General features: G+C 53.6%; 1 pseudogene; it reads left to right on the plus strand.

The window, feature by feature from the left end:
- Nucleotides 1-24,179, plus strand: part of LOC120394794 — a 43,197-nt pseudogene that overhangs the window by 13,498 nt on the left and 5,520 nt on the right.

Here is a 24,179-nt window from a genome sequence, read left to right on the forward strand (position 1 = left end):
GGGAGTGTGCAGGTGTTTTCATCATCAGCTCACCACTGTGAGCTTCCAGAGTGAGAGGGTGAAAGATGGAAGGGAAACACCTGGAGCCAGATTGGGTGCAGCTGATGCAGAGAGGGGGAGAATTTCTAAAGCTCCTAAGGGATTCAGGAGCACAAGCCCCATTGATCCTAACTCTCCTGCGTTTGTGAAAATCTTCCCCTCCGAGTGTGAATTGCACCTGCCTGTGCCCTCAAGGCCCTTTGCATTCCCGGGGGGAGGAGACTCACCCCAAGGGAGGACGGGATGAAGCAGCTGTTTCCCTCAGGGGGGTTTCTGGCAGGGAGGGGGGAGCTTTACCTCTCACTGGCAGGGTCTCAGCAGCCGCCACCAAATGCATCTGTCAGCCCAGCGCTCACCTACTTTCTCCCCAGTGCGGCTGCTCTTTGGGCTGTGCTGGCACCTGCTGCTGTCCTGGCCTGAGGCAGGTTACAGCCACTTCACCCTGCCACAGCCCAGACCCAGCCAGAGCTTCCATCAGTGCTATGTGGTGTGAGCCCAGAGTGAAGTCAGCCCTCGTCGGAAGCCCCCCACAGCCATGCAGCCTCTTACAGGTGCCAGCGGCCATAGGGGCCTAGGGCCACATTTCCAAGAGAGCTCAGCTCTGAACTGCTCCCAGGCAGGTGCCTGTGTGACGTGGGCAGGTTTCCGGGGGCTCTGAGCAGCAACACTCAGGAGGGCAGGACTGGATTGCACCCAAAATATCACCGACACTGCAGAAAAGGGTCACAAAGATGACTTGGGGGCTGGAGCAAACACCTCACAGAAGGAGACGGAAGGAGATCGATCTGTTCAGTTTAGCAAAGAGAAGAGTGAGAGGTGAGTTTCTGTCATGGATTCACAAGGTCTGGTCTGTGCCTTGGCCTTCAGCCAGCCCCTCAGGAGTGACCCCTTGATTGTGCTGGACCCCACGACCCACACAATTCCACAGAGGCAAGTCCATGGCTTCAGTGACTCAGAAACTGGGCCTTTGAGCACCAGCGATCCCTGGCTTTCTCCATGGCTCCCTGCAGCAAGTCCAGCAAGCCAGACTCCTGACCTGCAGGAGACTTGTTCTACCCTTTCAGGGCTCAGTGTTCTCAGGGAGTATCTGCAGAGACACCAGGCACCTTTTCCACACCAACTAACAATGTGTTAGTCCCCTGGCCTATAGAGTCTGAAAGGCCTTAGGTCAGCACAGAGAAGCAAAGTTTAAGAGCGGGTTCAGCCTGGCCTGAGCTGGGGCTCTGCCGAGCTGTGCTGCTGGAGGGCCCAGCTTGGCTCACTCTCTCCCTGTCCCTTTTTGTCTCTCAGTCCCAAGTGAGTTCCTCTGTCTCTGTCAGCCCAGCCCCTTAACACAGACCCCTGACACCTTCGCCCTTTGTGCTCCAGCCAGGGCCGGCTCTAGGTTTTTTGCTGCCCCAAGCAAAAAAGATTTTGGCTGCCCCCTACCTCTCCCCCCCTGCTACCCCAGCCCTTGGTTCTTTCTCCCCCCCCCCTGCACACCCTGCTGCCCCAGCCCTGCCCCCACCAAAACGTGACCTCCTCATTCACCTCCTCATTTCACTTCCTTTTGAAACATCTTGTTCCCCCATTGGTTCCTCTGGTCAGGTGTGAGCTAGGCTAGGTGAACTTCTTAACCCTTTGCAGGTAAAAGAGGCATTAACCCATAACTATCTGTTTATGACAGATGGGGATCTAGTAAAGAGGGTTCAGGCAGAGGAGCAGGTGTGGGGGTGCTGGGGGCTCTACACTGGCAGAGAAGCCGCGTGTGATGTACTCACAGAGGAGGGTGGAGAGAGGGTATCGGGAGGGTTGCAGGAGAAGAGGTGCAGGGGGAGGTGCAGGAGGAGAGGGCTGGGGGGAAGGTACAAGGGGAGAGGTGCAGGGAAAGGGACAGTACAAGGGGAAGGGGTGCCGCGAAGGCGCGATGGGGGAGGTACAAGTGGAGGGGCTGGGAGTGGGATGGGGGGTGCAAGGGCTGAGAGGGGCAGGCACTGACAGGTGCTTCCCCAGCCCCGTGCAGGCAGAGCCGAGAGGACGGACGCTGACCCCCAGGTGCCTGAGCCAGGGGAGTCCCCTGGAGGGGCAGTATCCCCGCTGCCCTGCTCGGAGCTGGGCTCTGCCTCTCCCCACCCAGGGCAGGCAGTGCAGGACTGAGGCGGGGAAGGTGCACGGCGGGCTGGGTCCAGGGGCAGGAGGTGGCAGCCCCCTGGCAGCTCGAGCTGCCCAGCCACTCGCCCTGTCAGCGCGAGCCGGGATCCGCGCCCCCTGCCCAGCCCGGCGGCGCCCTGCACAGCCCACTCGGGTGGGGAAACGCCGCACGGCCCTGGGGAGACTCAGAGCAGAGCAGCAGCGGCAGCAGGACCCCTCCCTGCATCCTGGGCCCTGCTTCCCTCCCTCCCCTGCTCCTCACCCACAGGCTGGGCTGCAGTTTAGGCTGCCCTGATGCTGGGGAGCCCGAGCATCATCCCCCGGAGCTGAGCCCCTCTCGCCGCCGCAGCCGGGGCTCAGCTCCAGGGATGATGCTCAGGGCCGCCTGAACTGCAGTCCAGCCTGGGCGACTCAGGCTGCCGTGAGCGCCATCTAGCGACTGAGGGCAGAACTGCAGTGTCAGTTCCAGCTCAGCCTGAAAGCCTCAGCTGACAGGGAACATCCTGGTTCAGGGCCGGCTCCAGGCTTTTTGTGCCCCAAGCAAAAAAAAAAGCGGGGAGGGGGCTGGAGTGCCGCCCCTTGGAAAGTGCCACCCCAAGCACATGCTTGGAGTGCTGGTGCCTACAGCTGGCCCTGGCTCCAGCTCTGGGCTATGGCTCCTCTTCCCTGCAGAGAGGTGGGGGGAAGAAACTTGGTGTAGGAGTTGATGCTTAATCGTTGAGGTTTCCCATTGTCTTTCCAAGATCCTCCATTGATATGGGTTGATTCCAGCCCAGACAGTCCGGGTGGCTCTACATCTAGCCTGTTCGGCCATGTCCCAGCGAGAGAAGCAATTCTTTCCCCCGAAACAGCAGTGATGCCCAGGATCGGTACAGAGTCCTACCGATAGTTCATAAAAATATTTCAGTAAAATTCCCACCTGTCACATCTTCATGGAGAAAACACAGGGTACTAAAGGGCTCTTTAATACAGTGGAGAAAGGCATAAAAAGAAGCAATGGCTGGAAGTTAAAACTGGACAAATTCTAATTAGAAATAAGGCACAGAATTGTAACCATGAGGGTGATTAATCACTGGAACAAACTACCCAGGGAAGTGGTGAATTGTCCATCTCTTGCTGTCTTCAGATAAAGACTTGGTGACTTTCTGGAAGATGCTTCAATCAAACAGAAGTTTGGGCTCAGTACAGGGGTAAATGGGTGAGAGTGTTTGGCCTGTGGCACAGATCAGACTAGATGATCTAATCTATATTGGGAGGTGGGCCAATGTAAACATAACTGACCAATGGACCAGGGCTATGAAAGTCAGACAACCTGGCACTATCACTGCATCCCACTCACTCGCTGTCTGGTTTGTTATTTCTCCTGTTCCCAAGAACAAGCTACGATGACAGGGAAGGTTCCCTCGTTCTCCCCTGGCTGCACAGTGAGCTCCGCTCTGCCCGGCTACGTCGCTCTCTGCCTCGCTCTACAGGTTCCCAGGCTGGTGTCAGGTAGGAGCTCCGGCCTCCTCGCTGGGTTTGCTGCTGTTGCTATTGCTGGTCATCGCCGTCTATCCCACATCACTGCCTTGTCATGTAAACCACGTCTGCTCAGCCTGCCAACAACCAGCAACATGGAGAAATCACAGGCTACACCTGGGTCCCCACTGACCATAGTTACTATCTATACACCATCTTGTCAGGCCTAGACAATACATCCATCCTACTGCTCTGGCTGATTTCTGGCAGCTTCTAAAACACAGAACACAGTGAGAACCACTACAGGGCTCATAAACTATTTAAAAGGACACTATCCAATTCCTATACACTGCACTGACCGATCATATATGTCACAAATCAGGTTCTTCAGCCACAAAGGAGTCCTGAATCCTAGACTCTCCAGTTTAGACGTAACAACCCACAAGTCATTCATGCTGCACTAGGCACATCTGACTAGGGCTCAGAGCTAGACCTCATCTCACAGTGAGGATGTGAGGATATTTGCTGGCTTCTTCCGTCTGTGCCCTCAGTGAATCCCTTGCATTGTCCCACCCACCCCAGGGCTGGCTCCACAGCTACCTGGGCATTTTGGTTCCCCCCGCTGTGGTTTCCCTCCTGTTAATTTAACCAGCTCTCTCGGTCTCTCCTGATGTTGAGTCTCTTCACGAGCCCCACATCCTGTGCAGTTCCATTGTGACCAGTTCTTTGTTTCCTGCACTTTTCTAACTGCCTCCTCCCTCTCTCCATTATCTGACCCTGACTTTACCTTTAAAGCCATTGCCTGCATAGCGATGGTCTGTTTTCATATCTTTACACCTTGACAGTCTTTACACCACCCCTCCTGCAGATGAGGAGGCCCCTGGGCTGGAGCAGCATGAAAAGGCCTTGGTGTATCAGAGACCCAGGCCCCAGGGTGCCTATGAGAAGTTAGAGCTTTATTCAGAGATAATAGGGACAGTGTATGACACTCACATGTGAACTCTGTGTGACAGATATTGCAGCCACATGCGGCATTTTGGGGACTATCAAATTCACGTTATGCATGTTCTGTTTATTTGTGTACCCCTTTATCAATGGTATCTATATGTGTTATATGTATCTTTGTGGGCTCGGGATTGTAATCTATGCCATGGGGGAGGGTTACCCCATCTCCTTCAGAATTTGCCAACCATGGAGGGTAATTACTTGTGGGACAGGTAACAGCTCTCTAGGGGGAATTGCATAAATTGGGTTAGACCAGGTCCCAGAACCCCAAGAGAACAAAGATGTTTGGTATAAAAGCTGGATTTGAAGGACCAGAGGCCCGAGATCTTGGGCTGCAAAGTGACAGGACCTGTTAACCAAGAGGACAAACCCTTAGAGAAAGGTTGGAAAGACTTTGGAACCTACCAGAGAGTCCCATGTGCCAGATGAGAATTTTTTGGGACAAGTGTAACATGTTCAGACCTTTTATTGGTTTATGCTCCGTCAAGCTTTTGTCTTTAAATGGTCTTTCACTTCTAACGCAGGGTACTCTATTACTCTGTATCTTACTGCTGAATTAATGCTAAACCCCAGCCTCTCGCCAATTTAATTTCCTTTTTTCATTGTACATTTCACAGCACAATTCACAGTGACTGGACCTAACCATCCAATCGCTGCCTCCCTAGATGGGGAGGCCGTCCTGCCCTGCCACCTCTCCCCCAGGATAAGCGCTGAGAACATGGAGGTGAGATGGTTCCGATCCCAGTTCTCTGCAATCGTGCACCTGTACCGTTATGGGCAGGATCAGTATGGACAGCAGATGCCGGAATATCGAGGAAGAACTGAGCTCTTGAAAGACGACATCACCAATGGGAGAGTTTCCCTGAGAATACATGATATCCGGCCCTCCGATGATGGACAGTATACGTGTTTTTAAATCCAACGTGTCTTATGAAGAAGCTTTATTAGAACTGCAGGTGGCAGGTCAGTAACTTGTTCTGACATTTAACGTCTTCAACAGGGTAATAAGTGGAGTCAGAAGGTTCATTGTGAGATTACACAATTTTTTTCATTATTGTGGGTCAGCAGCACTGCTCTGGATAAGGTTGATTCTAGTTTGCTGTTTAATATCCATTTTTTGTAAGTTCTCCAAAACCCATACTCAGATTGTCTTGAAAATTGCTGTAACTCATTGGTCTCTGGGGTGGGGCTAGTGGCCCAAATTTGAGGGCATTGGAGCAAGGGGTTAATGAGACACACTAACTCCCTTAAACAGTCAAGTGACATTAACATGTTGTGCTTATTATAATTATTTTGTGCACACAAGGGGAAACAATGGCTGATCATCCCCAAACTGATGCCATCAGCTGGGACTGATCTCCGCTCATGTCTGGCCCCTTCAGGGTTACAGTGGTTGATACACAGGGCCCTGTAGTCCAGAGCCTGGTCTAAGAGTGGGAGAACTGAGGAATTCCCCGCCCCCAGAACTGGTAGAGGCAGGAGGCCTGACCCCCGAAGTTGCTGTCAGAGAGACCAGCAAGGGGACAGAGGTGCAGCTAGTTCTGTAACGATGACATGAGGTTTAGGCCAGGTGTAGTGAACACCTGGGTCTACATTCAAACACTGAGCCTACTCCACACAAACCACCCCCAACTTGCAAAATGTTATCGCCTTGTCACCCTTGCCCTGTGGGTGTGGATTTCTTCTGGGACGTTGCCTTCACTTACCCCTCACCAAGCGCTGGTGATCACTGGCATATCTGACACCAGGCTGCTGACAATCCCCACAGCAAGGAGTCTGAGCCCTGCTACTGACAGAGCCCTCACCGCTCAGTTCTGAAATGAGGCATGATTGATCCCTCAAGGTACACCTGCACCTCTCCTAATGTCACTGTGACAGCTCTGCCAGTAAGCTCTAAATAATCCCTCCACTGGTCATTACAGCTACACCCAGCATAGTGGATGCAGCTTTAGTGCATGCAACCAATTCCCAGTGGTTATTATGAGCTCCAAAGGCGCAGAGTTAAGGTTGTTTGGGTGTTTACCTTCCCAATAGATTTCCTCATTTTAGAGGTCTGAGTATTGCTGAACTCAGCGTTCTGGAAGTGCATGAGATAGTACAGAGTAAAGGTTGCCTGGAGGTAACTAAGGCTACATCTATACTACAGCCAGGATCAACAGAGTGGAGATTGATGCATCGGCAGTCGATTTAGCAGGTCTAGTGAAAACACGCCAAATCGACCGCAGATCACTCTCCAGTCAACTCATGTACTCTACCCCCTATGAGAAGAGAAAAGGTAAGTCAGTGGGAGACTGAATAATAATAAATATTATTCATGTAGCTGGAGTTGCACCTAAAGTCGACTTACCGCAATAGTATAGACCTACCCTAAGTTTTTTTGTCAGTGAATGGACATGAGGAAGGATTACAGGAAAGTGCCACTGTTTGTGCTGTGCTCCACTGATTTGAATTGCAGCATGTATCTGCCTGCAGTGCAGCTGCATTCCCTGTGTTCAGTGTAGCTGTACTGACAAGTGGAGCTGTCACTGTGATATGGAAGGGCAGGAGATAATATCACCAGGCAGCCTGAACTCTGTGCTAGCCAAGGTTTTGTCAGTGAATTTTCTAGTTGTGTTGTTTGTTTGTTTTTTTTAACAGAAAGAGAAATGTTTGTTGTAGGAGCTAGTGGCCATTTACGTGGTTGTAGTTCTCACCTAGGTTTGCAGTTGCTACATGTCTGTGCCTAAGTAATAACCAAAAGTATAGTTAGTGCTTTTCTATTAGTAGACCTGAAAGAACTTTACATCATTATCCCCATTTTACAGATGGGAAACTGAGGCATCCAGCAGCTCAGTGGCAGAGCGAGGAATAATCCCAGTCCTGGGAACTCTCTGTTAGGCCACTTAGTTGCTCCGTGGTTGCTCACTGCCCCTCCCCCCTGTATGTTCTGTGATAGCGCAGTGGGGATAACGGTCGTGCTTTGCAATGTTCGCAGTGTGTAGCTGGTAACAGGGCTGGTGAGAAATCTCATCCCAGGTCCCTGCCCCAACACCTGGACAGTTTTATTACCCAGCGGCTACTTTAAGCATGTGAGAGGAGACTGGTGTGTCTGTCTCCTTCTCCACCATCCCCCACAATGTGTAGCTCCCCTCTGCCCTGCGTTTCTGGGTGCCCACATCACAGGCAGCAGCTTACTGATTGGCCACACTCCCTCGGTTATGTAGCCTGAGCTGCACACTGAGCTGGGCTCCTCACCCCAACTACCAGACCTAGCTGGGCCCCCTGCCCCTGGTCCAGCCAGACTTCCCCAGGACCCCAGCCATGTTGCAGGCCCACCCAGTCCAACTCCCCCTCCCCCACACACTCTGGCAACCCCACACAGGAGTGATGTGTATTTTAACTATTCATTTCCTGTGTTTCAGGTTTTACATTTTCACCACATTCAGCCCCCACCCCACTCCCCCGTGATCACAGATTACATGAGGGGGTTAGACACCCCAAGAGTGACAGGGTCTCCCAGATCCCAGGACATACAGTGGGAAGAAAAGGAATTCAGAGCCTTGTAAAAGGGTAGGGCTCCCCCAGATCAGGAAAAGGGAGAATTTGGTGCTGACAGGACTCCCTGCCCCTAAACCCACAACTTTTACTGTCACCCCTCACAATATCAAATCCCTCCCACCCCACTCCTTTCCCTTACCTGAGGAGGCTCCAACCCTTTTTTCCTCCCCTTCCACCCATTCCCATTTATCCCCCTCCCCATAATACCCACATGCCTTGCTGCAGACCCGACCCCTGTTCCCATCTCCTCTTCCATCCCCATCACCCCTCCCAGCGAGTGTTTGCAGGTGTAATTTATTTTCTTTTCAAATATAGTTTCAGCACCTTCTGAATTATCTCAAAAAGGAAAAACAAAATCAAAACAAAAAACCCACCCACCTCGAAATAGGCCTTGTCTACACTGCCAACTTTTGTTGACAAAAGTTACGGTGACAATCAAAAAGCATCATTATAATGTAGCCCTTCTGCCAGCTGGAGTGGGCAGCAAAAAGGGCTGGGTTCAATATCCAGGGGGCTCCTTTTCGACAACATAAACAAAACTGGCTTGAGCCCCCACCCAGTAATGTGGGAAAATTTCACTCTACCCTCTGGGCGCTTCTAAGAGGCAATTCTTCCCCTCTCGCAAGCACAAAGTCTGAGATAGAAATAGTTTCTGTAATAAAAGTAACCTAGCATTAATCTGAGAGAACAGCACGAGTGATATTCATTAACTCAAAAGCATCAGCAAGACACTCTCCGCAGAGTGTGCTGGGCAGTGTCCTTTGCTTCAGGTTCTTGAATCCAACAACCAAGTTCTTGCAGTGCGCCCCTCATTTAACCATCACTCACAGTTGTTGTGCCTGGTCAGCACAGACTCAGAGTTCATAGGTACATCTGTGTGCATGCTGCTCTTGCCATGAGCAGAGTGGTGGTGGGGGAAATGCATCCGCGGGCCACCTGGCTGCTGCTCCTACCAGCCGTCCCCACTGGCCGCCTGCCTGCTGGTCCCACTGGCCGCCTGCTCACTGCTCCCATTGGCCACCTCTGCGGACCACCTGCCCACTGCTTCTGTTGGCCAACTGCTCCCTGCTCCCACCTGCCCACTACTCCTGCCGGCCGCCTGCTCTCTGCTCCCACCAGCCGGATTAAGATCATTCAGATTAAGATCATTTTATTTCAGTTTAGCTCATCAGTAAAAGTGTGATCTGGGGCAGAAGGCAATACCTTAACCCTGAATTTCTTTGTTATCTAATGTCTGTATTTTGTGGCTGTGAGTGTGGGTGTGTTTCCTGGCTCTCAGTGAAGTCCAGTTTTCTGCTGCCAGCTTCTGTGCTCTGGAAGGGTACAAGCAGGGGCGGCTCTAGGCACCAGCTAAACAAGCTGGTGCCTAGGGCAGCAAAATGTAGGGGGTGGCATAAGGCTGGGGCCCCAGCTCATCCCGCCGCTGCGAGCCGAGGAGCAGCCCGTCCCCTGCAGCCGGGGCAGGGCCGCGCTACCGGCTCCGCTTGGGGGAGAGGGGGAGCCCCTTACCGGTAGCGCGGACCCGCCTGGCTGCAGAAGACGGGCCACTCCTCCTCTGCTTGTTCGCGCCCGGGTCCTAAACAGCGCTGCAGCCGCCTGGCTCCGGGGGGGCTGAGCTCTTCCCCGCTCCGAGCCGCATGGTCAGGGGGCGGGGCTGCGAGCTCCGGGCCGAGTCGCTCCACCCCAGACCACGCGGCTCAGAGTGGGGCAGAGCGCAGCCCCCGCCGGAGCCAGGCGGCTGCAGCGCTGGGCAGCGCCGCTTCTCGAGGGGCGCGGTGAGCCGGGGGTAAGCAGCCGGGGCCGGGGGGTTGGCTAAGGGGCAGGGAGTCCCGGAGACACTCCGGGGGCAGGGAGGGGGCACGGGTTCTGTGGGGGCGGTCAGGGGCCAGGAAGGGGGTTGGATGGGGGGTCTCAGGAGGTGGTTGTCAGGCACCCCCCAACCCCATTACCCCCCAGGCCCAGCCCTGACCCCCAGCTCCCAGCCCAGCCCCTCTGATCCGGGCACCCCCCGGACCCCAGTCCCCCCACAGCCCTGACCCCCAGCTCCAAGCCCAGCCCCTCTGATCCGGACACCCCCCTGACCCCAGTCCCCCCACAGCCCTGACCCCCAGCTCCGAGCCCAGCCCCTCTGATCCGGACACCCCCCTGACCCCAGTCCCCCCACAGCCCTGACCCCCAGCTCTGAGCCCAGCCCCTCTGATCTGGACATCCCCCTCACCCCCCTTACCACGCGGCTCTGAGCGGGGAAGAGCTCAGTCCCCTCCGGAGCCATGCGGCTGCAGCGCTGTGCAGGGCCGCTTCTCGAGGGGCGCGGTGAGCCGGGGGTAAGCAGCCGGGGCCACGGGGTTGGCTAAGGGGCAGGGAGTCCCAGGGACACTCAGGGGGCATGGAGCGGGCACAGGTTCTGTGGGTGGGGCAGTCAGGGGCAAGGGAAGGGGGGTTGGATTGGGGGGTCTCAGGGAGATGGTTGTCAGGCACCTCCCGACCCCATTACCCCCAGGCCCAGCCCTGACCCCCAGCTCCAAGCCCAGCCCCTCTGAGGTGGGCACCCCCAGCCCCATCCCCTCACAGCCCTGACCCCAGCTCGAGCCCAGCCCTCTGATCCGGACACCCCTGACCCCATTCCCCCACAGCCCTGACCCCAGCTCCAAGCCCAACCCCTCTGATCCGGACACCCCCGACCCCATCCCCCACAGCCCTGACCCTCATCTCCAAGCCCAGCCCCATTGAGCTGGGCACCTCCAACCCCATCCCCACCCCAGACCCCAGCTCTGAGGCGAGCCCCTCTGAGCCAGACAACCTCTGACCCCATCTCCTCACAGCCCTGAGCCCAGCCCCTGTGAGTCGGGCACCCCCCAGAGCCCAGCTCCCCACCCAGCCCTGGGCAACAGCAGCACCACCTCCAGGCAGTGACAGCCCATTGGCACCAACCATCACCCAGCAACAGCCCATTATGTAATTGCAAATGTAGACAGACCAGTAAAGCATTTAATGTTTTTAAATAATGTATTTGGTGTATTTTCAAATTATTACAAATTAATTTTCACTAGTTATTTTTTACATTTCCAAATACATGTTACTATAGTATTGCAACTTTTTTTAATGGAAGGGGCCCCCAAAATTGCTTTGCTCCTCTGGGCGGCCCTACCCAGTGTGTGTGAGAAGCCGGGGAGGGAGGGAAACGGGGTCTCCTGGAGCCAAGTCCAGGCTGCGATGGTGGCGAGGGGCTCCTGGAGTGTGTGAGGAGGTGAGCAGCCGGCTGGGTTTGTCGGTGCTGAGCAGGTAGCCCCCCAGCCGGAGATCCTTGCCTTCCCTCCTGCCAGGGCTGGGCCAGGGCATCATGAGGCTGAAGAGCAGCAGGTCCGGGGGGCTCTCCAGGTCCTCGGCCGCCAGCATGTCGGGGGCGAGGGCGGTGAGCGCGAACGGATCCACCTTGGCCACCAGCAGTGCTGCGAAGCCCAGGGAGGGGGCCGTGTTCTTTGCGCCGCCCCATAGCTGCACCGCCACCTGGAAGTACTCCCGCTCCGCGCCGCCCAGCAGCTCCTCATGGGGACAGAGTCTCTGCTGGGCCAGGGCTCAGTTGCAGTGTGCTGGTAGCGGATCCCACATTTGGGGGGGAGCCCAGTGCTGGGGCAACAGGGGGTGTGAGTGGGGGGCACTGGTGGGCTGGGGAGGCTCATGTCTGGGGGCGGGGGGGGCAGCCAAAATTTTTTTTGCTTGGGGCGGCAAAAAACCTAGAGCCGGCCCTGATGTGGAGACTCTTAAATTATTTGGAAATGGCTTATATTAATGTAGCTTGAGTTGATTCCTTCTTGATTTAAGAGTGTCCACACAGGGGTTCACACTGGTTTAAAAAAAAACACTTTAACAAAACTGGAGCAAGTTTGTGCATAGAACAGCCCTGACATTAAGATTAATTCTATCAAATTTGAATCTGACCAGATTAACTGACCAGCTGCACTTGTGGACTCACATTCAGTTCTCAGTTTAATAGGAAATGGCTTTTGATAACTGAGTAATAAAACATTTGACTCATTACTGGGCACGGTAGGATTATCACAAGTTCATTTATTTCTTCTGTAGGTTTGGGCTCTGCTCCTGCCATCTCTGTGGAGGGACATCAGGACGGAGGGATCCGGGTGGTGTGTCGATCAGCTGGATGGTACCCAAAGCCCGAGGCTCAGTGGAGAGATCCTCAGGGGCAGGTCTTACCATCAGCCTCTGAAAAAATATCCCCAGAGGCCAATGGCCTGTTTCAAGCAGAGATTGTCACTGTTCTAACTGAAGAGTCCAACCAGAAAGTGTCCTGCTGTGTCAGGAACCCCCGACTCAACCAGGAGAGAGAGTCAGTGATTTCCATAGCAGGTCAGTGCCCGTCCCAGCCGCACATGGATAGATTGAGATGCAGCAGACATGGGCAGAAAGTATTTATCATTGTGTCTCCTGTTTATTGGCCTGAACCTTCCATGTGCTGAGCACGTCTTGGAAAGTCCTGAATAACCTCAGTTCTCTTTGGATATGTCTACACTGCAATTCAAAACCCGCTGGTGACCCAGGCCAGCTGGCTCAGGCTAAGGGCCTGTTAAATTGTGGTATAGATGTCTGAGCTTGGGCTGGACCCTGCTACATGCACTAAAAATTCTATGCTGTGCTTTGATCTACCCCACTTTAAAACGGGAACAGATCAAAGTGCACCAGGGAACTTTTAGTGCAGTGCAGCAGGGTGCACACAGCCAGTTAGAGCTCAGCAGGCCAGTGCACAGTGGATTTACACCCCAGCCTGTCGCGCACTAACTGTGCCTATAGATGAGCCACCATAGAACAAGGTGGGTGAGTTGTGCCTGCTGCCTTCGGGAGACACCTGCCTCTCTGTTCTGGGGTTCTTGTGTATTCAGGTTCTGGATTCTAAGAGATAAAGTCATGATACACTGCAGCCTTCCAGCAGGAATATTTATGCTTATATCTCACTGTGTGTGTGTGTGTGTGTGCGCGCACACGCTGTGAACATCACAATTCTCTGTGGGGGTGGGGGAGGGAATTCTCCTTTGTTCTCAGTGAGAGTTTTGGGTGCTAAATATTTATGAAAATCTGGGTAATAAAGTCACTTTTCCTGACTAGCACAAGAGAGCCCTGAATATGGCCTGAGCGTTGCTACTTAGGTTACATCTGAAAATACCAGCAATAAAAGTTCAGGGCCAGAATATGCAGAATGAATATTTCATCATTATAATAGTAAGAATGTTGTATTTGTAACTATAAGAGTAAGAACGTTGTATTTGTAAAGCATTATTTGTCTGAGGTGTCATAGTGCTGCACTGCTGGTTAGTCTATGATATGCCCAGTATTACCTGACTGTTCACAGCACACATGGAGAGTTAGAAACAAAACATAAATACTGTTCCTGAAAGGCTGCAGTGTCACACTGCTTTATTTCTAAGAATCCAGAACTCTAACATGCCACAGCCAACTACAGAGAGAGACAAAGCAGGCTGCTCCCTAAGGCAGAGAGGCAGAACCAAACCCACCCTGCTCTAGGCTGGCTCTTTGCTGACTGACTGCAGAGGACCCAGATGCACGCTCCCTACAGAGCCCCTTAGCCTGCAAACAGGACCAGGAATCCCCTCAGGATTTCAAGTGTCAACTTGTAATTTTTACATGGTTTTCAATACACCACACTAATCACTTAGCAAGAACCCTCTAGGCAGCCATTGCTCCAAGGCCCAGGAAAGAGGATGCTGGGGGAATTTTTACTCTGAATCTCCAAGCTCAGTTTTGTTTTTATTAAAATCCTGCATTAACATATTTTGGGCCAGATTCCTTCATGTGGCTGAACCCCAGTGAGCACAGGGGTGTCGGGAAGCTCCTCACAACTCTCTGATTCTGAGGGCCAGTCTGCACTGGCTTCAGCCTTGGGATCACTTAGAGCAGCCTAGGGAGTGCCTGAATTTACACCAGTGGGGGATGGTGTAGCATAATGGAGCTGCACCCTACCCTCTCCCCTCCCTCAACACACCCCCTCCCAGTAATTAACCATGTTCAGTAACCAGGCAAAAGCTTGGGTTTTGATTGGCAGCCACATCTCCCTGTATATTACCCTGTGAGACTCTTAACTAGTCACAGCATCACCACTGTCACTGTGTCCTGCCTTCATTCTGCGCGTGTTTTCTCCCAAGTCAATGGCACTTTCTCTTGCAGAGCTGTTTTTCCCGAGGGTCAATCCCTGGATGGTGGCTCTGGGTGTGATCCTGTCTCTCCTGGCTGTTCTCATTGGCCTGGCCAGTTACTGCTTCTGGAGGCAACACAGAGCGAAAGGTGAAGTAACAAAAGGGGGGAATTTGGTGAGAGAGAGAAACAAAACCAAAAGTAAAGATACAGGGATTAAGGGGCTTTGATTCTATATTTGGAGGAGTTTCAGGCAATGGGAGCTGGGCTGAGGGTGAAGAGGAAGCTGAATAAATTATGATCATGTTTGAACCAAGAAGTGTCAAGTGGTTTCACCCATTCAGATCTCACTCAGGAATCCCAATCAAATGTGATTCTGAACTGTTCCCTGGGGATCAGCCTGGCTCAGTCTGAAACACCTTGTGAGGCTCAGGTTGCTGGGCTTGGAGCACCGACATACGTAACTTGGCTGCTCACAGGAAAACCAGACTGCAAAGCCGGGCAGGGGGAACTTATGACCCAATTCTGCCCTTCAGACTGTGCATGAACCCCCCACCTCCCATCTCCCCATGCAGGTGAGTAGGAGCTGTGGATGGGCAGAGTAGTGGCTGTGCAGATGGAAAGGTTAGCAGTTACCTTATCTACACTAAGGCCTTGGCTACACTTGAGAGTTACAGCGCTGGTGGTGACTTTACAGCACTGTAACTTACTCCCCATCCACACTGGCAAGGCACATATAGTGCTGTATGCAAATAGCCTTCAGACCAGATAAGCAATTCCAGTCCTAATAACCACTGGGAAGCATTTCTTGCTCAATTTTATCCTACTTTTTCTACATCAAGTTACGGTGGATCAGTATATTTGATTTGGGAGAAATGAAGTAACAGCTGCCCAAACTGAGCTTGAGCACTCCTGAATTTTGAGGTGTTCAAATCTGGAAGGCAGATGCTTGGGGTGGGGGGAGGGGGAGTTGTGGCTTCATGGGGGAGCACAGCAGCATGTATGCAGCAGCGTGTCTGCCGCTGCGCGGAGCCAGACACGCTGGTCTGAGTGGCACGGTAAGGGGGCTGGGGGTTGGAGAAGGGGTAGAGGGTTCGGGGGCAGTCAAGGGACAGGGAGCGAGGGGTTGGATGGGGCGGAGGTTTGGGGGCAGTCAGGGGACAGGCAGTGGTTGGATAGGCATGAGAGTCCCAGGGGTTTGTCAAGGGACAGGTAAGGGGTGGGGTCCTAGGTGGGAAGTTGGGGGTCACAGGAAGGGGCAGTTGGGGACAGGGAGAAAGGAGGCTTAAATAGGGGGTGTGGTCCCAAGATGCAGTTAGGGGCAGGAGTCGCGGGAGGGGGTGATCAGGGGACAGGGAGCGGGGGGGGGGGGGGGTTGGACGGGGTGGGGTTTCTGTGGGGGGCAGAGGGATTATGGGACACTTCTAGAGGCCAATTGATTGCTTTCTGTGATGTGATGTGTTTACAGTGCTGGAGCCTCGGCACTTTAAGGCTTATGACTCTCGTCGAGGTATTTTTTTTGCAACGCTGCAACTAAGGAGTTTCTGCACACACAGTGGCTTGGCAGTGTGTACATCTCGGGAGTTACAAGGCAGAAAGCTGCTTTACTGCACAGTAGCTTGCCAGTGTAAACAAGGCCTATAAAAAGTGAAATAAGGACAACCCAGGGAATTACAGACCAGTCAGCCTGTCTTCTGTACCTGGAAAGATAATGGAGCAAATGACTAAGCAATCAATTTGCAAACCTCTAGAAGATAATAAAGTGATAAGAAACAGTCAGCATGAATTTGTTAAGAACAAATTTTGTCAAATCAACTTGATAGCTTTCTTTGACAGGGTAACAAGCTTTGTGGATGGGGGGAAGTGGTAGACGTGGTATATCTTGACTCATAAACAAACTAGGAAAATGCAACCTAGATGGAGCTACTATAAGGTGGGTGCAAAACTGGTTGGCCAATGTACATGGCAGAGGGGCATTGCTGGCACATGATGGCATATATCACATTTGGTAGATGTGCAGGTGAATGAGCCCCAGATGGTATAGTTGACGTGGTTAGGTCCTATGATGGTGCCCCTTGAATAGATATGTGGACAGAGTTGGCACTGGGGTTTGTTGCAGGGTTTGGTTCCTGGGTTAGTGTTTTTGTTGTGTGGTATGTGGTTACTGGTGAGTATTTGCTTCAGGTTGGGGGCTGTCTGTAAGCGAGGACTGGCCTGTCTCCCAAGATCTGTGAGAGTGAGGGATCGTCCTTCAGGCTAGGTTGTAGATCCTTTATGATGTGCTGGAGAGGTTTTAGTTGGGGACTGAAGGTGACAGCTAGTGGCGTTCTGTTACTTTCTTTGTTGGGCCTGTCCTGTAGTAGGTGACTTCTGGGTACCCTTCTGGCTCTGTCAATCTGTTTCTTCACTTCAGCAGGTGGGTACTGTAGTTTTAAGAATGCTTGATAGAGATCCTGTAGGTGTTTGTCTCTGTCTGAGGGATTGGAGCAAATGTTGTTGTATTTTAGAGCTTGGCTGTAGACAATGGATCGTGTGATGTGGTCTGGATGAAAGCTGGAGGCATGTAGGTAAGAATAGAGGTCAGTAGGCTTCCGGTATAGGGTGGTGTTTATGTGACCCATCACTTATTTGCACTGTAGTGTCTAGGAAGTGGATCTCTTGTGTGGACTGGTCCAGGCTGAGGTCGATGGTGGGGTGGAAATTGTTGAAATCCTGGTGGAATTCCTCAAGGGCCTCCTTCCCATGGGTCCAGATGAGGAGGATGTCATCAAACTAGATGTCAGTAAACAAGTAAACAACTCTCCCCCTTTTCCTGCCTGCAGCAGGGACACTACAGAGCAATGGGGAGTGGTGATGGGTGAGAAATCAGCAGACCCCATGGGTGAAAGTGGGTTGGTACGGGCCAGTACGGCGGACCGGGAAGAAGTGGCCACTGGTACCGGCCCATATGCAGCCAACATTAAAGTGCTGTCGCGGCAGCGCTTTAACATCGCTGCCCCTTTTGTCCCCCCCCCCCCCAGTGGCGGTCCTGCTGGACCCTACCGGCAGGGCTGCCGACAGGAAAGAGGAGGGGTAAAAGGGGCAGCTGCCCCGGGGGCTGGGGCTCCCAGCTGCTGCCACCAGTACTGTGGCCAGAGCCCTGGGCCCTTTTAAATCACCGCTGGAGCCCCGTGTGGTGTGGGCCAGGGAGTGCATATGGGATGGCTGGGAAAGGCTGAGCCCCCAGCCCCGCCCCTTCTCCCCGAGGCCCTGCCCCTTCCAGGGGCCTGGAGCCGGGGCCCCATGCCAGTAAGTCTTCTGTGTTACTTTCACCCCTCGCAGAGCTCCTCCTTCAGCAGGTGTTGGGGGGGAAGGTGTTTGCACACTGACAATTCCAGTAGGGAGGGAGGGGAGAGGGAGAGTAAATGCATGTTCTGGAGAAAGTGCAAAAAACCTGTGGGATGGAACAATTACAAATGACGTGCTGGTGTTTGAAGGGGTGATGGGGAATGTCTCTGTATTGGCACCAGAGCCCAAGCAGTGAGCTCAGGGCTGCTTGCGCTGACACAGATGGGCTCGAAAGGGAAGGGGCCAATTGTCCTAAAACCCCTTGAAAGTTACAGACACAGCACCCGGAGCCCAGGCCCTGAGTCACCCTAGCCTGGCTGGGCCAGAGTCATTGCTGAGGACTGTGAGACTTGTACAGTATTTAACAGAATCCCTCACATGGGATCCCCCCTTCCACAGCCATGTAAAAAGGGAAGGGTCAGGATTTCACCCTCAGTGACCTTGGGCTCTGTGTGTGTGTGTGTGTGTGTGTGTGTGTGTGTTCTGGTATCCAGGACCAGGAGGCATTTCATACTTGAGGGAAGGGAGGGAGAATGTATCTCCTCTCTCCCCTCCCCGTTTTAGCAGGCACAGAGCTCACACTGTATTTGGATGGAGGAGGGAGGGGCCTGAATTCACTGTTCCTCACCCCGGCAACCTTTGATGACAGGTAGCTGCCCCACTGCCCTCTGCCATTGCCCCACTGCCGCCCTCCCCAGTACCTGTCCTCATCCAGCTGTGAGGGAGAAGCATAAAAGCTGGATGTTTCTGATTAAACGATCAGCACTGAGATAATTGCAAATAGTGACAATTAAATTGTCATCAGTCAGGCTTCAGTGTCAGCATCCCAACCCCACTGTGCTGAGTGTGAGCAGGGAACAGCGCTGCCTGCAGACTCAGGCAGATCTCCCTGGGCTGGAGCATTGCTTACACCCGGGTCACTTGATCAATGTCACCTTTATACCCAGAAAGGCTGGACACATTTTAATATATGGCGGGTGAGATTTTCACCCCCCTCTCAACTGCATCATGTTCAGTAAAAGGACCAGAGCAGCGTAACAGGGCTCCTGAAAACCTGGATCCAGCTGGGGGCAGATTCCTCCACTGCAGCAAGGGCATAAAACAGCTGCAGGCTGCCCTTTGAGGACCCCCTCACAAGCCTTATTGTAGGGGACATATGTGAGATGGGACTGGGACAAGAGGGGTGTGTCAGGGCGGGACCACAGTGCAAGGGCTGGGCCTTAAGGAAAATGGCACCCTGGGTGGACTTGTATTTTGGTGCCCCTGGCCTCTGTGGGCACAGTGCTCCCCCCATTTCCATTCCCTGTGGGTGCCCCCAGTGATCCTGGCCCCCACAGGCTCCCCCTTCACTCCAACCCCTGCACTGTGCCCCCTCCTCCCCAACCCCAGCCCCTCGTACCCCTAATCCCTTCACTCCCCACCTCCTCTGCTCCTAACCTCTGCCTCCATCCTGTGTCCCCAACCCCTGCACTGTGCCCCCTTTGCCCCAACCCCAGCCACCCATATCCCTAATTGCTTCACTCCCCACCTCCTGCGCTCCTAACCCCTGCCCCTGTCCTGTGTCCCTAATCCCTGCACCCCCTTCCTGTGCCCATGTGGGAGAAGTGACCTGAATGCACGGAGCATCTGGCATTGCTGCTCCCTCCCACCCTTGAACACTGCTCCTCTGAACACCCCTAGGGGCTGGGGGGGGGGCGCGATGGAGGAGCGATGTCAAAGTTCCCTGCATCCCAGGTCACTTTCCCTGCCTGGGCTGTGTAAGGGGAGGGCAGGAGAGCAACAGCTCCTGATGTCTCGCCTCTGTGAGTTTGCTTTGCTCCCCTGCCAGCCAGGAGCAGTTTCTGATATTACATAAACTAAGCCAGAAAAACTCACTCTTCTTACAGAATGTGTGTGTTGCCGTGGAGCTATACACCGGTGTAACAAAGGCGGTTTAAATTGCCAGTTTACCTTGTACCTGTGTAACTTTCCCATGCAGACAAGCCCTGCATTGCTGCGGGGTAGGGTGACCAGATCACAGGGATGAAATATCGGGACACGGGGAAGGAGGCGGAGCAAAAATGGCGGCACCCAAAAAAAAAAAAAAAAAAGCAGTTTTGCAGGGGCCGGGGGCATTAGCAGGACCCAGCCGCGCCGCCGGATTGCACACAGCGCCCCAGCCGCGCGCACTGCATTCCCCGCGGAGCCTCCCACCCCGGGCACATGAGACTCGTCCCACCGCAGGCGGGGAGCCCCACGCCTCTCCCGCTCAACTACACTCCAGCAGCTCCTTCCCGGCAGGGCAAGATGCTGGAGCGCAGCCGAGCGGGAGAGGCGCAGGATTCCCCAGCAGCGTCGGGGAAGTTTATCGGTTCGGGGGATCCTGGCCGGCCCTTCCTTCCCCCACGTGTCTCGCCCCCGAAGCCCCTCTCCACCACATGTCTCCGGCGGGCAGCCCACACCCCCGGGCCACGCCGCTCACCCGGGCCCTGCCTGCTCCGCGCTGCCCCTGGACCCACCATGCTGCCCCGTGGACTGCAGGGCTGGAGCAGCCTCCGCGCTGCACTGCAGCGATCCCGGCCCCAGCCAGCCATGGCTTGTGTGCCCAGACTGCTGCACAGGGGCGCCTCCTCCCCAGGTTCGGGTTGGGATCCAATGGGGCAGTGAGGGGGCGGGGCTGGGGGCAGGGATTTGGTGAGGGATCCAATGGGAGAAGGAAGGGGCGGAGTCGGGCCGGGGGGCAAGAGCCCCTCCGGGCTCCGCCTGTGCACGGGAGCGGAGGGCAAAATTGTTTGTTTGTCCAGTGTCCCGACCGAACATTGGTCGGGACGCGGGACAAACAAGCAAATATCGGGACAGTCCCGATAAAATCGGGACATCTGGTCACCCTGCTGCGGGGGTTGATTTGGCATCCAGAGCACCCAAGATCAGGAGGATACAGGGCAGGGCCTGAGCCCTCACATGCTCCTGGGCTGCAGGGTCTGAGCGCAAAATCTCACCCTGAGAGTTTAGGTCACGGAGCATAATTATGTGGCAAATCTTTAACAAGAGGGTAGCACATTTTGTTGATTACATAGGCCCAGTAGTAATCCTGGCTGGGCTCCTCCCCATCTCCATCCCCTTTCAACTGGGTCCCTCTTCTCCCCACTCTGGCCATAACCTTATCGAGCTTGGTGAAAAGCAGAAAACTGGAAAAATTAATTTCCACTAAAATCAGGCTTTTCTGATTGTTACCCAGATCAATAGCGTTCAGACCAGGGCAGGGATGAGAACGGCCTGGCTGGACTCCGGGGGTGAGGAGACCAGCTGGGTGTCTGGCTGACACTGGGGCAAGAAGTGCAGCTGGGGAGGGGATGACTGGAGTGTAATGAGGGGCCTGCTGACCCTAACTCTAACCTCACCCACAGCTTAAACCCTAACCCTGAGGTCACTGCCTCATCCTGTATCTTGAGGGATCAAATGGTGATTTTAGTGGAAATCCGGCTTTTACAGTTCTCCGGTTTTCACCAAAATCAGGAGGTTTCTGCCCACTGAAGCCTAGAACATGCCCTGAAACGCTGGAGCTGATGGGACGTGGTTTTCAAAAGTTCTCCCAGTACAGATGGACAGAAACGCCACCGAGTTGAGTGTGGGGCCTCCCTTCACTCAGCCAGAGGGGAAAGGAGATAGACATTTACTTGTGTTTTAACTGCACTAGGCCTTCTGTCCACAGTATAATGCTCGCAATGGGAATAGTTAGGCAGAGCACCTCTATGGGTATGGCTACACTTGCGAGTTGCAGCGCTGGTAGTTTGCAGCGCTGGTCGTCCAGCTGTGCAAGGCCAGCGCTGGAGTGTGGCCACACTGACAGCTACCAGCGCTGCAGTGTGGCCACATTTGCAGCATTTGCAGCGCTGTACTGAGAGGTGCATTGTGGGCAGCTATCCCACAGAGCACCTTGTCCGATTTTGGCGCTGAGTATTGTGGGAAGGGGAAGGAAGTGTGTGGGTCTTTCCGTTTCCTGTGCCAACGCCCCATGGTGCATCGCTTCACTTCCCAGCAGTCACAGTGTTCCCGTCCACGTTTCTTGCCATTGTGAGTGCAGCACGCTTTCTGTGTGAAATGGAGCCTGAGCTGCTGAGGACTTTGCTGATGACTGTCACCAGCACATCACGTTTGGCAGTTGAGCTATTCCTTCAGCTCCAAAGTGACAGTGAGGAGTCCGACAATGATCAGGATTTGCCTGACGCGTGTGACATGAAATTGCTTGTGGCGGTAACGGACATGCTCAGCACCGTGGAACGCCGCTTTTGGGCTCGGGAAACAAGCACTGAGTGGTGGGAAGTCTGGGATGATGAGCAGTGGCTGCAGAACTTTCAGATGAGAAAAGCCACTTTCATGGGACTGTGTGCTGAACTCGCCCCCACCCTGCGGCGCAAGGACACGAGATTGAGAGCTGCCCTGACGGTGGAAAAGCGGGTGGCTATTGCAATCTGGAAGCTGGCAACTCCAGACAGCTACCGGTCGGTTGGGAACCAGTTTGGAGTGGGAAAGTTGACCGTGGGAATCGTTTTGATGCAAGTTTGCAGGGCCATTAATCGCATCCGGCTAAGAAGGACCGTGACTGTGGGGAACGTGCAGGACATTGTAGATGGCTTTGCAGAAATGGGTTTCCCTAACTGTGGAGGGGCAATAGATGAGACGCATATTCCTATTCTGGCACCACCCCACCTAGCCACCGAGTACGTTAATCGGAAGGGGTATTTCTCTATGGTTCTCCAGGCGCTTGTGGATCACCGTGGGCGTTTCATTGACATTTACACAGGCTGGCCTGGAAAGGTGCATGATGCACGCATCTTTCGGAACAGTGGCCTGTTCAGGAAGCTGCAGGACAGGACATTTTTCCCAGACCGGAAGATCACAGTAGGGGACGTTGAAATGCCCATTGTGATCCTTGGGGACCCTGCTTACCCGGTAATGCCTTGGCTCATGAAACCCTATACAGGGAAGCTGGACAGGAGCAAGGATCGTTTCAACTACAGGCTGAGCCGGTGCCAAATGACTGTGGAGTGTGCTTTCGGGCGTTTAAAGGGGCACTGGCGAGCGCTTTATGGGAAGCTAGACTTGGGGGAAAGCAGCATCCCTGCGGTTATATCCGCGTGCTGCACCCTCCATAATATTTGTGAAGGGAAGGGTGAAACATTCAGCCAGGCATGGACCAATGAGGTACAAGTCCTGGAGGCTGAATTTGCACAGCCAGAGAGCAGGGCTACTAGAGATGCCCACAACAGTGCTAAAAGGATTAGGGATGCCTTGAGGGAGGAATTAGAGGCTGAAAGCCAACAGTAATGGTTTTTTCCTTGACCGGGAGTGAACTGCACTGGTTACAGTGCTTTTAAGTGCCTGTGTTTTCCTTGGGGTTTGTTACCTGTGTTTTCCTTGGGGTTTGTTATCTTTCACTTTATGCAATAATAAAAACCGTTTCATAATCAAAGAAATCATTTATTTAAAAAAAAAAAGTAAAAGGGCAGGGGGGTTGGTTGTTGGACTGTACATTCATAGGTTTGTATATGTAGTGCCAGGAGTGCTGTGCACCTCAGGATTGTACTGTTGCATGGTGATGGGGGTTGAGTGCAGAGGGTAAGGGTCGTAGTTCTCTGGGCTCATAGGTGACCGTACAGGTGTCAGGGGCAGCTGGTGATGCTGTAGGTAAGAACCTGGATGCTGGGGAACGGGGTTTGGAGCTGACATTGGTGCACAAGGGCAAGAGCTTTGGGAGGGGGAGGGGTTGGCACGGTAGTGCTCTGCCTGCATGGCTACCAGTGACTGCATACAGTCTGTTTGGCGCGCCATGAGGCTTATAAGCTGCCTCGTGGTTTTCTTCAGCGACAACTCCTTTCTCCTGCTTTGTGTTTCCCTCCAGTGCTGAATTTTGCCTCTCCATTCCTGCGTCGTTTTATTGTCTCTTGCACACTGATTCATGACTGCCTTCACCAAGTCCTCCTTGCTTTTCTTAGGCTTCCTCCTTAGGTTCTGAAGATTTTTTTCAGTCTCTGATAAGGCCGGTCCAGGACTAGTCAAGGACACTATAAAAATACAGCAAATGATACATTTTAAGAGAGCTTCCATTGTGTATAATCTCAGTGAGTTACTTTCCAGTCTCACACTGTAGCATTCCTCAGACATTTCAAACACACCTAGAGAATTCACAGACTCACAGAAATGGTAAGTGAGGGTAAGGCAGTAGAGTAGAAGTCAATAAAACCTGGGAGATATGTTTGCCTGGTTTGCCTGGGCAGGGGGCTTCTTGGTTCATGGGTGCACTGCTGTTTGTGGGTTTTGGGGAAGGCAGAAAGCTGCTGTTGGGACCTGCAATGAAACAGTGTGCCTCCCTCCATTTTAAACAGGAGTTAATACTTGAAGATATCTCCCTGCTGCGGGTTTCCTGGGAAGCAAGGGAGGGTCTCCTACAACAATGCGGACTCCGCCCTGGCCCCTATGCAGCTTGCCTGTGTGCAGCAATGGTCCCCCCACCCCTCCTGGAACAGTGGCGCGGACGCGTT

This window comes from Mauremys reevesii, unplaced genomic scaffold (genome assembly GCF_016161935.1).
Source record: "Mauremys reevesii isolate NIE-2019 unplaced genomic scaffold, ASM1616193v1 Contig79, whole genome shotgun sequence".
Lineage (NCBI taxonomy): Eukaryota > Metazoa > Chordata > Testudines > Geoemydidae > Mauremys > Mauremys reevesii.